The following is a 14,283-nucleotide window of genomic DNA, read 5'->3' as shown; positions in this document are numbered from 1 at the left end:
GTTATTGTTTTGTCTATTTTCCTTTTTTCATAAGATCTTTGCACAAAAACAAATGAGGAATTGCAGTACAATAAATAGTATTATACTATGAATAAAATTTGTGCTTTTCTTAGATTATTGGACAAGAAATCTATGGGATAAAATAATGCATCCATTTGGGAAATATTTCTAAAGATGTGCATCATGATTCTTAAATATTTTAAGATATCTTTAGAAATATGTGTAATAGTAATCACTAATATATAGTTAGTGTTTTTCTGGTATATGGGGCTGTGCTATGTGACTTACATTCATTGTTTCACTTCATCCTCCCAGCAACTCTGAATTAGAGAACCTTATTGAGCCCACTTTACAGATTAAGAAACCATATTCTAGAGAGGTTGAGAAGGTTATACTTACAGCTACTATGATCTAGCTGGACAGAAGATTGCCTGTCTTATGAAGAAATGGCTCTGCATGTGTGTGTATACTTTGTGATGAAATATATACATTGGTCTTGAAAATATTGTTAACTGAGAAATGATCTGTTTCAACTAAAGTGTTTCATTTGGATATAAAATTATTTTGAATCTGAAGCCATTTTTGCTTCTAACGTGTCTGCAGCTAAAGTTTTACTTAGGCTACTTAGGAATGCTAAGAATTTTCAAGATGTTTCAAATGCATTGAAAATGAAGTACTTCAAGGGGATGTTTCTACATACTATTCAGATGATAAGAAAAATTTTGTTTGTGGAAATTCACCTGTCTTCTGGGCATTTCTGTTATATCTTTGAAAAGAAATATATTCCTTTCAAGATATAGTTAACAGACTCAGAATTTCTTTTTAGAGAACAGACTAAGTAGAATGGGATGTATTTTTCTGATTGCAAGCAGTAATAACAGAATATTTTACAATATTCAAGGAGCTTAATGTGACCAACATTTATGAGTACTTGGCATGGATATATTGAGTGAAAATTTGAATTTGAAGGAAAATACATCATCGAAGCAAGAAGGTCTTAAATCCATGGAAGGGGTGAAAAAAAAAAAAGGGCATACAGTTTCTTTCAGAAGCTTGTAAATGCAGCTCAGTCCTGCTTTAGTCACTTTGGCCCCATAAAAGAATATGTATTCCAGATACAATAAGAAGGTGACTATTACATCTTTCCCAAATCTCTTGCCTTGTGCCAAAATAAAATATAATGCATTCTTTAGAATTAAAATACATTAAATATTTTATTCTAACCTGTAAATTATGAGGGGGTGTTAATAAGAGCAAAAATCTGCTAATAGATATTGTTTAGTACATGCACTTTTCATTTTTTCTAAACATCTGATGATTTAGGCAAGCACTAAAAAACTCTGAGCTTCAGTTTCCTCACGAAATGAGAAAGTTGAACTATAGCTAAGAGTCCATTTATAAATGCAAAATTTAGAAGTAATGCATTTCTTTTTTTTTTTTAAAGATTTTATTTATTTATTTGACAGAGACAGACACAGCGAGAGAGGGAACACAAGCAGGGAGAGTGGGAGAGGGAGAAGCAGGCTTCCTGCTGAGCAGGGAGCCCGATGCGAAGCGGGGCTCGATCCCAGGACCCTGGGATCATGACCTGAGCTGAAGGCAGATGCCCAACGACTGAGCCACACAGGTGCCCTGAAGTTATGCATTTCTATATAAATAAAATATCAACTTTAGATCTAGCATATGTGTCAAGTAGATACATAATATTAATGAACAGGGAGAGCTTGCTTTTCTTTGACACTATCTCATCTTTGACAATACATTTACCTCACTCCATTTGTGTGTTATTACTCAGCATGTGAAAAATAACTAAATTTCATTGGCCATATCAAGCCGTGTATATTTGTTGTTAATTTAACTAGGAATTTAGGTCCGTTGATAGTTACAACACAGTAGGTATGGCATTTTGTCAGAAATTCTCTACCATCAGTTTCACCACTAGGGTAATTTTCTAGCACAATGGAGGCAAGTCTTGATCACTGTAAATAGAAAAACTATATTCAGAATTTCTGCATCTATATTCAGGAGCAAGCTAGACTGAGCTAATTTTATGTTACCTATTAATCTTTTCAGTTTTTTAATAAGACAAACCTAACTCCATAGAATTTATTAGTTAATATCTGAGATTTTATATAGTGGGAAATTTAATACAGCAGATATCTTGAAAATTTAATGACTTCATTATAAAATTACCTGAACCTGGTAATTTTTTTCAGCAATTAATTCTAACTTCAATTTTATGTTTGATTTATTGAAAATTTCACCTGTTTTAGGTAAATTTTAATAAATTACTTTTATTTTGGGGGGAACCATTCATTGGGCATTCAAAATTCATTATTCAACAGTTGTGACTTACTGTCTCATTTTAAAAACTATTCTTTGTGCAGTTATGTTTTTTGTGTTTGTGTGTGTGTGTGTGTGTGTTTACCTAATACAGGGGATGAGGGGGAGGAATTAGAAATATTTTGTTATTATAATGTACTCGCACTACCTATGAAGCAGTATGGTGTTATCTGAAAGTGGACTTGGGTTAGTTGTAAATGTGTAGTGCAAAGTCTAGGGCAACCACTAAAAAAAGTTAAAAAAAAAAACACCAAAAAGTATAATTGATATGCTCAGAAAGGAGGGAAAAAGCAATCATATAAAATGCTTAATTAGGGGGCACCTGGGTGGTTCAGTCAGTTGAGCATCTGACTCTTGGTTTCAGATCAGGTCATGATCTCAGGGTCCTGGGATCCAGCCCCATGTTGGACTCTGTGCTCAGCAAGGAGTCTGCTTGAGGATTCTCTCTCCCTCTCACTCTGTCCCTTGCCCCACCTTCTCACTCTCTCTCAAAAATTAAATAAGTCTTTTATTTATTTTTTTAAAGATTTTATTTATTTGTGAGAGAGAGAGAGAGAGAGAGAGCATGAGCAGGGGGAGAGACAGAGGGAGAAGCAAACCCCCCACTGAGATCATGCCCTGAGCTGAAGGCAGATGCTTAATGGACTGAGCCACCCAGGTGCCCCTAAATAAATCTTAAAAAGATGTTTTTAAAAAAATAAAATGCTTAATTAAAACCATAAGAGGTCACCTCATACCTGTTAGAATGACTATTATCAAAAAGAGAAGACATAAAAAGTATTCGCAAGGATGTGGAGAAAAGAGAACACTTGTGTACTGTTAGTGGGAATGTAAATTGGTACAGCCACTATGGAAAACGATATGAAGTTTCTTCAAAAAATTAAAAATAGAACTAGCATATGATCCAGTAATTTCACTTCTGGGTATCTATCTGAGGGAAGCAAAATCACTAACTTTAAAATGTATCTGCATCCCCATGTTCATTGCAGCATAATTTACAATAGCCAACCAACATGGAAACAACCTAAGTGTCCATTGACAGATGAATGAAGAAATGTGATACACACACGCACACACACACACACAAAATATGGAATACTATTACTGATACTATTACTTACTATTTACTACTGAAATAGTAAACTCATAGAAGCAGAGAGTAGAATGAGGGTTGCCAGGGCCTGGGTGGGGGGAGGGGAAAATGGGGAGAAGCAAAGGGTACATAGTTTATAATGTAAGATGAAAAAGTCCTAGAGAATATATTCTGTGTACAACACAGTGCCTATAGTTAATAATATTGTATTGCACAGTTATAAATTCGCTAGAGGGTAGGACTTATTTTAGGTGCTTTCATCACACAAAAATAAAAATGAGGGCAGGAAGAAACTTTTGGAGGTGATTCAAATGTTTATGGCATAGATTGCAGTGATGATTTCATAGATGTATACTTCAAAATCATCAAGCTGTATATATTAAATATGTCAATTTTTTTGCATAGCAATCATACCTCAATAAAGTGGCTTTAAGAAAAAGAAATAGAATGTTGTTTCATACAAATCCTCTTAGGCTCTAATTGCCTCATTCCCAGAGATCACGCATACACTCCAGGACTGCTTTTATCAGTTCTTTTTGGCTAATAGTTTAGATAACAGGATATAGCTTACCTCACCTAATTTGATTTTGTGTCATTTCGTTATTTTTGCTTGTTAAATTTGTTTGTTCAATTGTAGCTATTGTCTGGCATTATATTCCAAAATTCATGCAAAAAATATATTTATGGTTGAAAAATTGTTTTTTGTAACACAGGAGAGATGAAAAAAAGGATAACAGAAACACTTCAACTCAGAATGCAAATGTAAACAGAGCTATCACATGAATAGAAAGGATAAATCTGTATGTGATTAAAGAAGAGGATTTGTGTATATAATAATTTTACAGAAGAAGCTAGAAAATGGAAATGTGGTAGGAAATATAGTAATAAATATCTGAAAAGCAGGTTTAATTGAATTGGTAATTAATTTCTTCCAAGTATTGTCTGTTATAAAGTTTTATCAAATATTGTCACAATTGCATCATAAAGTTTGACATTGTCAAACAAAGAACAGGGATCCCTCTGGTAAACCAATGAGGTTTCCTCAGAGCTGTATTAAATTATGCTTTTTAAAATTAAATTGATGCTTTTTGTTGCTAAATGTAAGGGAATGAAACCAAAACTACAGAGGCATATTGAGAGGTGTATGAAAATGCAGCAAAAATAAAATGAAACAGGGGGCGCCTGGGTGGCTCAGTCGTTAAGCGTCTGCCTTCGGCTCAGGTCATGATTCCAGGGTCCTGGGATCGAGCCCCACATCGGGCTCCCTGCTCGGCAAGAAGCCTGCTTCTCCCTCTCCCACTCCCCCTGCTTGTGTTCCCTCTCTCACTGTGTGTGTGTGTCTCTCTGTCAAATGAATAAATAAAATCTTTAAAAAAAATAAAATAAAATGAAACAAAATAATATTAATATGTAGATTTCATATTGGAGAAGAGCTTACAATAGCAGTTCCAAAATATGATTGTAGAGAAGACAAAATTGGTGAAAGCATTTTCTTAAATGTCTCTGTAGGATGACCCACAATGTGGAAGAACAATTAATCATTTCAGTGGATCAAACATCAGAAAGGGAATGTATCAATAACTTTACATGTGTGTGGTACATATATGTGAGAATTATCTGTTGACATTTTGTTCTGTTTATTACTAAAAGCCCATGATAGAAAATGAGAAATTTTGGTCATTAAGTTAAAAATTAATTCATGATATAAACAAGAGACTTTGGGATAAGTATGATACAGCATTAGCCATGGGAATAGTAAGGAAGAGAATGTGAATGAATGAGGTTGCAACTGAAACCTTATGAACAAGGAAATGTGGGCAGTTAGTTTTATCCTCTCCTTTCAATGTTAATGAAATAATAAAATTGCAAATACTGTTAAATAATGGCCACTGAGTTTCATATTTTTATTTTCTCTCTGAAGATAGAAGCTATAAGTTCCAAATGTTGAATGAACATAACTGTTATTTATTAGTATGTCATGCAGTCACAAGTGAGGTTATAAATGTTGCTATGTAGCCTACATACTACTTGCTAAGTCAATAAACATATTCAAACTGTACCTGTCTAGAGGAACAGATGAATTTTTCTTTGCACAGATATCATCAGCTAAAACCATATACATCTGATGGGAGGAGGACATATTTTTAAAATTTATACAAAGGCTCAGTACAGGTTAGTGAAGTTCTTGTAACAGAATCTGAAGAAACTTTGAATAACACTGAAAATTATTCTTATCTTTGCCACTCTATCTCAAGTTAAGCCATTTAACGTTTTGCTATTAAGGGTAATAAGTTTGTCAGGACAGCTTAGCATCTGAGAGTTTGGACAGATTTCCATGAAAAACCTAAATAAATGTCTTACTTCATATTTCATTTGATTATCCAGAACTATCTTACAGAATCACCATTCTTGTTGACCCATAATTATGAAATTATATTTTCTCATGATAAGTAGAAATAGAGTATGTAAAAATCAACAATTGAAAATGTAGAATGCTTGGGGCACCTGGGTGCCGTAGTCAGTTCAGTGTCTGACTCTTGATTTCGGCTCAGTTCATGATCTCTGGGTCATGAGATTGAGCCCTACATAGGTCTCTGCACTCTGCGTGAAGTCTCCCTCTGCCCCTCCCCACCTCCTCTCGCTCTCAAAAAAATAAATCTTAAAAAAAAAAAAAAGAAAATGTAGAGTGCTCTATCAACTCAATGTATTCACCACCTAAGTAGATAAATATATACTTTTTAAGACTCTAACAGTATCATTCCTCCCAATGACTATGAAGCCATTATTATTGTCATCACTGTTTATATAATAGTGCTTTTTCCTACTATTTAAAGATTATATTGACTCTTGTTTTAATTACCAAAATTCAATCTTTGTGGCTACTGAATGCATATTAAGTGACCTATGGTGCTAAAATTTGGAATAGGAAACCACACAGAATGCATAAGTGAAAAATGGAATGTATACAAGTCAAGGCATAGTTTCCATTGTCTCACTCATTCCACACCTAAGTCAGAAATGATCATAAGAAATGGAATTGAGTGGGCAGGGATTGTTTCAATTCAGGAAAGCCTTCAAGTCTTAGATCCTTCCAGTTTTTATTCTTATAAAGTCAAGCATCACTCTCACAATAATGAGTAATTATCCATTACTCAGTAAACAATCTTGACAATAAGGTATGGGTACTTTGGTCCAGCACATAATCCTCAACTGGATTCTCAATTAACTTGGATTTGGCGTACTACCATAAATTCCTTGAGTTAATGGTGTAAAGAGATTCCAACCAAATGTCAAGCCCTCAGGCATTCCTAAGTCTGAAAGAAAGGTCACAAACTATTAATCATTGTCTTCTGGTCAAAGTAAGACTATTCAAGATAATAACACAGAATCAAGCCAACTGTTTGTTAGAAAAGAAACAATGGGCCCCAACTGGAGTCATTAGCCCCCATGACAGCAAGCCAATACTCATTTTAAGTTTCAATCTCTCTCAGAAATGTGACCTTCAAACAGTCAATTTGAAATTTCCTGATCAGCACTAGTGAGGCAATCTGCATAAGACCCCTGCTGTTTGCTTCCCCCCAAAAGAAGATGATCTGGCCTGTTTTACAATCCTTTCTTTTCTTTTGGTAATAACTTCTTTGCCCCACCTTCCTTTTGCCTATAAAGACCTTCCATTTTGCACAACTCCTCAGAATGCCTGTCTATTTACTAGAAGTGATGCTGCCTGATTCATGAATCATTAAATAAAGCCAATTAGATCTTCAAATTTATTCAGTTCAATTTTTGTTCTTCAACATATCTAAATAGTCTAAATAAAGGTAGAGATTTTTGATACAAAGATTAAAATCATCTTTTTCCTTTGCCTATTTACAAAACAGATTTTTAAAAAAGATTTTATTTATTTGACAGAGAGATAGAGAGCACAAGCAGGGGGAGCTGCGGACAGAGGGAGAAGCAGGCTTCTCACTGAGCAGGGAGCCTGATGTGGAGCTCAATCCCAGGACCCCAGTATCATGATTCCAGCTGAAGGCAGATGCTTAACCAACTGAGCCACCCAGGCACCCCTACAAAACAGATTTTTAAAGTAACTTTAAAAACTTGTCATTGCATTATGTCACCAAATATGGAGGAGTAGGGAAATCCAAGGATACATCTCTCCACTCAACAGAGCTATAACCTGAACTAACTGAATATAAATAAACCTATAACAAGCAAAGAGATTAAATCAGCATTCAAATAATTTCCAACAAAGAAAAGCACAGGACCAGATAGATGGCTTTACAAGTCAATTCTATCAAGAATTTCTAGAAAAATTAACAGCAATCCTTTTCAAATTCTTCCAAAATAATAGTGGAATATTTACTTCATTAATGTAAGAGGCTAGTTATACCCTGTTACAAAAGCCAAACAAAGACATCATTAAAAAAACAAACCAAAATCCCTTAAGAATATAGATGCAAACATTCTCCACATAATCCTAGCGGACTGAGTGTAGCAGCATATTAAAAGGATTATATGCCATGACAAAGCAGGATTTATCCCTACAATATAAGGGTGGATCAACATATGAAAATCAATCAATTTAATATTCTTTATTAATACAATAAAGGAAAAGATATCAATTCAATTGATGCAGAAGACACATTTGACAAAATTCAACATGCTTTATTGATAAGAAACAAAAACAATAGAAGACATTAATAAGAAAACCACAGGGCCAAAAAGGAGTCACTCCTATTAAGAGCCCTACCTCAGCAAACCAAGACTTAACATCTAACCTAACTGCAGTTTCAAACCCCTACCCCAAATGAAACCTTTAACCAGTCAACTTGGAATTTCTGGGTCAGCATTAGGAAATTTACCAATAGACCTCTTCCATTCTCCTTAGGAGAGTGACCTTGCCTAAAACAATAGATTCTTTACTAATAATTTCCTTTTTTCTATCCTCTCTCTACCTTTGAAAACCTTTCCTTTTCTGCGTCTCAATGGAGCTCCTTTCTATTTGCTAGATGGGATGCTGCCCAATTCATGAATTATTTAATAAAGCCAATTAAATCTTCAAATTTACTTGCTTGAATTTTGTTGTTTAACAAAGGGAATATTCTCAACTGGATAAAAGGTATCTATAAAAAGCCCAAGGCTAACAACATATTAAATGGTGAAAGATGGAAAGTTTTCCTCTACTATCAGAGTCAAGACAATGACACTCACTCTTGCCATTTCTATTCAGCTTTGTACTAGAAGTTCTCAGCAGGGAAATGAGCCAAGAAAAAGAAATAAAAGGCATCCAAATTGGAAAGTAAAAAGTTAAACTATCTTTATTTGTAAATGACATGATCTTATATAAAGAAAATCTGGGGTGCCTGGGTGGCTCAGTCAGTTAAGTATCTCCCTTTGGCTCAGGTCATAATCCCAGGTTCCTGGGATGGAGTCCTGCATCAGGTTCCCTGCTCAGCAGTGAGTCTGCTTCTCCCTCTCGAGACCTCTGCCTCTCTCCCCCACGCCTGGGCTCTTGCTCTCTCTATCTTGCTCACTTTCTCTCTCTCAAGTAATAAATATAATCTTTGAAAAAAAAAATCTTAAAGAGTCCACTAAAAAGAAATTAGAGATAATAAAAAGTTGTTAGACATAATGGGTAAATACACATAGTTGCAGTATGTAAGACCAACATACAAAAGTCAGCTTTATTTCTATACATTAACAATTAATAATCTGAAAATGAAATTAAGAAAAATATTCCATTTAAAATAACATCAAGAAGAATACAATACTTAGGAATAAATTTACAATGAAGATGTAAGACTAGTATGCTGAAAAGCACAAAATATTGTTGAAAGAAATGAAGGAATTAAATAAATGGAAAGACATCCCATATTCATGGATTAGAAGACAATATTGTTAAAATGGTAATATACTCCAAAACTGATTTGCAGATTCAATGCAATCTCTACCAAAATTTCAACTGTTTTTTTTTTAAATCAGAAATGGACAAGCTGATTATAAAGTTTGAGTGGAATTACCAGGGATTCTGAATAGCCAAAGAAGAACAATGTTGGAGGACACATACTTTGAAAACTTACCACAAAGCTGCAATAATCGGAACAGTGTGGTCCTGGCATAAGGTAAACATATAGATCAATAGAATAAAATTGGGAGTCCACAAATAAAGCTATGGTCAGTTGACTTTCAACAAGAGTGAAAGAAAAGTCAATGAAGAAAAAATAGCCTTTTTAATAAATGTTGCTGAGACAATTGATATTCACATGGAAAAGAATGAAGTTGGACCCTCACACCATAAGCAAAAATAAATTAAAGATCTAAATGTAATAGCTAAAACTCTTAAACTCTTTTTTTAAAAGATTCTATTTATTTATTTATTTGACAGAGAGATAGAGATAGCGAGAGCAGGAACACAAACAGGGGGAGTGGGAGAGGGAGAAGCAGGCTTCCAGCTGAGCAGGGAGCCCGATGCGGGGCTTGATCCCAGGACCCTTGGATCACGACCTGAGCCCAAGACAGACGCTTAACGACTGAGCCGCCCAGGTGCCCCTAGAACTCTTAAGCTCTTAAAGAACAGAAGTTAACATTCATGGCAATGGATTTAACAAAGGATTCTTAGATATCACACTAAAAGCACAGTCAACTAAAGAAAAATAGAAAAAATGAATTTCATCAAACTCAAACATTTTTGTGTATTAAAGGATGTTTATCAAGAGAATGAAAAGACAATCCACAGAACCGGAGAAAATATTTGCAAGTATTATATTTGATAATGATCTAGTATTCAGAATATATAAAGAACACTTCCAATTCAACAATAAAGGCCAGTCACAGAGGGACAAATACTACATGAATCTACTTATATGAGTTTCCTAAAATAGTCAAATCCATACAAGCAGAAATTAGAATAGTGATTACCAGGGGCTGGGGTGGAGAGGAATTGAGGGAGAAATGGATAACTATTCTTCAATTTTTACAGCAATACTGTGTTTTATTGTACTTTGAAAATATTGTGCTTTTACAAATTGAAGGTTTGTGGCAACACTGCGTAGAGCAAGTTTATCATTTCCATTTTCCAACAGCATTTGCTCACTTTATGTCTCTGTATCACACTTGATAATTTTCACAATATTTCAAATTTCTTTCTTATTTTTATATTTGTTGTGGTGATCTGTGATCAGTGATTACAATTCACTGAAAGTTCAGATGATAGCATTTTTAGCAATAAAGTAGTTTTTAATTAAGATATGTACAATGTCTTTTTAAACATAATGCCATTGTACCCTTAATAGACTATAGCATAGTGTAAACATAACTTTTATATGCATTGAAAAAGCAAAAAAAATTCATTTGACTCACTTTATTTTGATATTCGCTTTATTGCAGGGGTCTGGAACCGAATCCACAATATCTCCAAGGTATGCCTGGAAAGGTTTCAGTTGTGTAAGATAAATTAGTTCCAGAGATCTGTACAGCACAGTCCTACAGTCAACAATACTGTATTGTACACTTAAGATTTATTAAGAGGGTGGATATCATGTTAAGTATTCTTATGACAACCACCCAAACCCCAAAACCCCAAAGGGACACTTTTGGAGGTGATGGATGTGTCTATTACCTTGATTGTGGTGATGGTGTCATGGGTGTATGTGTATGCCAAAACTCATCATATTGTAAACATTAAATATCTGTGGGTTTTGTATATCAGTTATACCGTAATCCTCAATTAAGGTGTTTTTAAAGACAAAAATACCATTTAAAAATGAGCAGAGGACTTGAATAGACATTTCTCCCCAAAAAATATACAAATTGCCAAAAAACACATAAAAAGATTCTCAGCAGCATTTGTCATTGGGGAAAAGCAAATAATCAAAACCACAATGAGATCCCACTTCACACCCATTAAAATGGCTACAACAATTAAAAACAAAAAGTAACAAGTACTGGTGAGGATGTAGAGAAGTTGGAACTCTCCTACATTGCCAGTGTCAATGTAATATGGTGAAGTAGTCTGTAAATTTTGGAAATGCCTCAAAAAGTTAATCATAGAATTACCATAAGACTGAGAAATTCCACTCTTAGGTATATACTCAAGAGAATTAAAAACAGGAGTTCAAACAAAAAGTTGTACACAAATGTTCAGAGCAGCATTATTTGTAATAGCCAAGCAGTAAAAATAGCCAATTGATAAATAGATAAACAAAACATGGCATATTCATATAGTGGAATATTATTTAACCATATAAAGGAATGAAGTACTGATAGATACCACAGCATGGGCCAACCTTGGAAATATTATGCTAAGTGAAAGAATCTAGAACATCAAAAGACACATAATTTATGATTTCATTTATATGAAATGGCCATAAGGGGCAAATTCATAGATATTGAATACAGATTAGTGGTTATAAGGAGCTGAGGGGAGGGGAGGAATGGGGAGTGACTGTCAAATGAGTATGGGTTATTTTTTCTGGGTGATGAAAATACTCTTGAATTGGATGGCAATGATGGTTGCACAACTAAAATCCACTAACCTTGTCCTTTAAAATGATTAAAACAGTTGATTTAAGTGAGGTGAATTTTACCTCAATAAAGAGAGCGAGAGAGAGAGAAAATGTTAAAGACCAATTTCACATATCTTGGGTGTCTCTCATTTAAAAAATACTGTGAGAATAACAAGCATCAAACATGTTGAGAGTATTTGGCAAGGTGCTGCACCAGCACATGGTCTTTGATGAAGAGAAATTGGAGTAAAATTTGACATGTCATGTGCTGCACTAAGCCATACAGGTAAATTTGGAAGGTGGCATCACCATGATGAAATTATGGTTCATCATTATTAAGAATATCTTTAAATGGCAGGAAATACAGGATAATATTACAAACAAGTTTAGATTTTAAAATGTTGATATTGAAAAATTGAAAATGTGGATTTATATATAAAAAGAGCTAACATAAAATTAGGATGACTAATCTTTACTGAAGCCATTGACAGCATCTCTGTATACTTACAATATGACTGTCCTCCCAAAAATGGAATCATAAATTTTGCAGAAAAGTAAGTACATGTAATAAGAGGTAAATCTATACTTTACCATCTAGAGATAGAAATAAAATAACTCTCTGACCTTTTCTTTAGAGTTTGAACAAATCTTAATCTCTCTCTGTGTCTTTTTCTTTCGCTCTTACTTCACTCTTGTCAAATGCTTCATTTTGACAGAGGCCATGTAGTATATATTAGGTAAAATTTGTTCACAACCAGAACTATTGCAGTTACATTTTATAATATTAATTTCATTATATGTGTCATTAAAATACATTTAACTACGTACTAATTAAAGACCCCAGGTATGTTGGCAAAATGCCAGCTGGAGCCACTCTGGATCACATTACAAAATAAAATGATTAGATAACTCAAAATTTTTGTTCAGTGGACACTTAAAGAAAATGTTATGGAATGACATTCAAATTGGTTATGAACATTTCTCCATAACTAAAAACCAAATATAGTCCCAATGACAAAGTAAAAGACCCCAAATCAGGTCTGTGGCCAACACCAGCCATATCTGTTGCTCATTTCAGAGTATAACCACACAGAACCTTTAGAAAAATCACTGTGCCTTAGCATACACAAATGAAGGGAATTTTTTTTATTAGATCATCAGTTTATTATAAAAGGATTTAACTCAGGAACAGCCAGATGGAGGAGATGCACAGGGACAGAGATATAGGACAGGGCAGTTTCCACACTGCCTTTGAGGTTTCCACTATCCCCAGTTTTGCATATGTTTACCAACCTGTAAGTTTGGGAATTTTTAATATATGGCATCAGTATATTAAGTGGAGTCCAGCTTAAAAAATTAAACCTAAGATGTATCTTCATGTAAATGGAATGGTTTCTGTTATTTACATATGTTTCGTTGGCCTTAGTAGGTGCTAATATGAGATTAGTGCAAAGCCAGACCTATTTAACTCAAAATATGAACCGAGGGGACCTACGTGGCTCAGTCAATTAAGCACCCAACTCTTGGTTTCGGCTCAGGTCATGATCTCAGGGTGGCGAAATGCCCCACATCAGACTTCTGCGCTGGGCGTGGAGCCTGCTTAAGATTCTCTTTCTCCCTCTCCTTCTGCTCCTTCCCATGTTCACACTCTCTCTCTCTCTCTCAAATAAATATATAAATAAGTAAAAATCTTAGAAGAAAATATGAACCCAAACCTTAGGCATAGAATTACCTAGGAATGCCTGTTAGAATGGAATTTGAGGCTTTACCCAAAATGGCCTAAATTAGAATTCTTGGGCTTATTTATTACCTGGTAATCTCCTCTTTAACAAACTTATCAGTGCATTATTTTGCATATTCTTTTTTTTAAGATTTTATTCATTTATTTACTTGAGAGAGAGAGAGAGAGAATGTGAGCAGGGGGAGGAGCAGAGGGGTAGGGAAGGGAAAGAATTTCAAGCAGACTCCAAGCTGAGCAAGGTGCGTCGTGTGGGGCTCCATCTCTTGACCCTGAGATCAGGGCCCAAGCTGAAACCAAGAGTCTGACGCTTAACTGACTGTGCCACCCAGGCACCCCTACTTTGCATATTCAAACTTGAGAACCACTTTTGCCCCAGATGTGGCAGTATTCATTCTGTCTCTCATTGTTTCTCTCTCTCTCCCCTCCACTTCTCTCTGTCTCCCAGCACCCCTCCTTACTCTCAGTCAGCCACTAAAATATTACCAGTGGTTTTGCTGCTGATAATCTATCTTAACCCGTGGTCATGTTTCAAAATTCATGGCAGTATCTGGGGGAAAAAAATCATGGCAGAAGGGGAACTATTATTTTTTCTTATCAGAATA

The sequence above is a fragment of the Mirounga angustirostris genome, unplaced genomic scaffold (genome assembly GCF_029215605.1).
Source record: "Mirounga angustirostris isolate CCGP_5_RB_7025 unplaced genomic scaffold, mMirAng1.0.hap1 SCAF_11, whole genome shotgun sequence".
Lineage (NCBI taxonomy): Eukaryota > Metazoa > Chordata > Mammalia > Carnivora > Phocidae > Mirounga > Mirounga angustirostris.
This window is presented reverse-complemented; position numbering follows the sequence as displayed.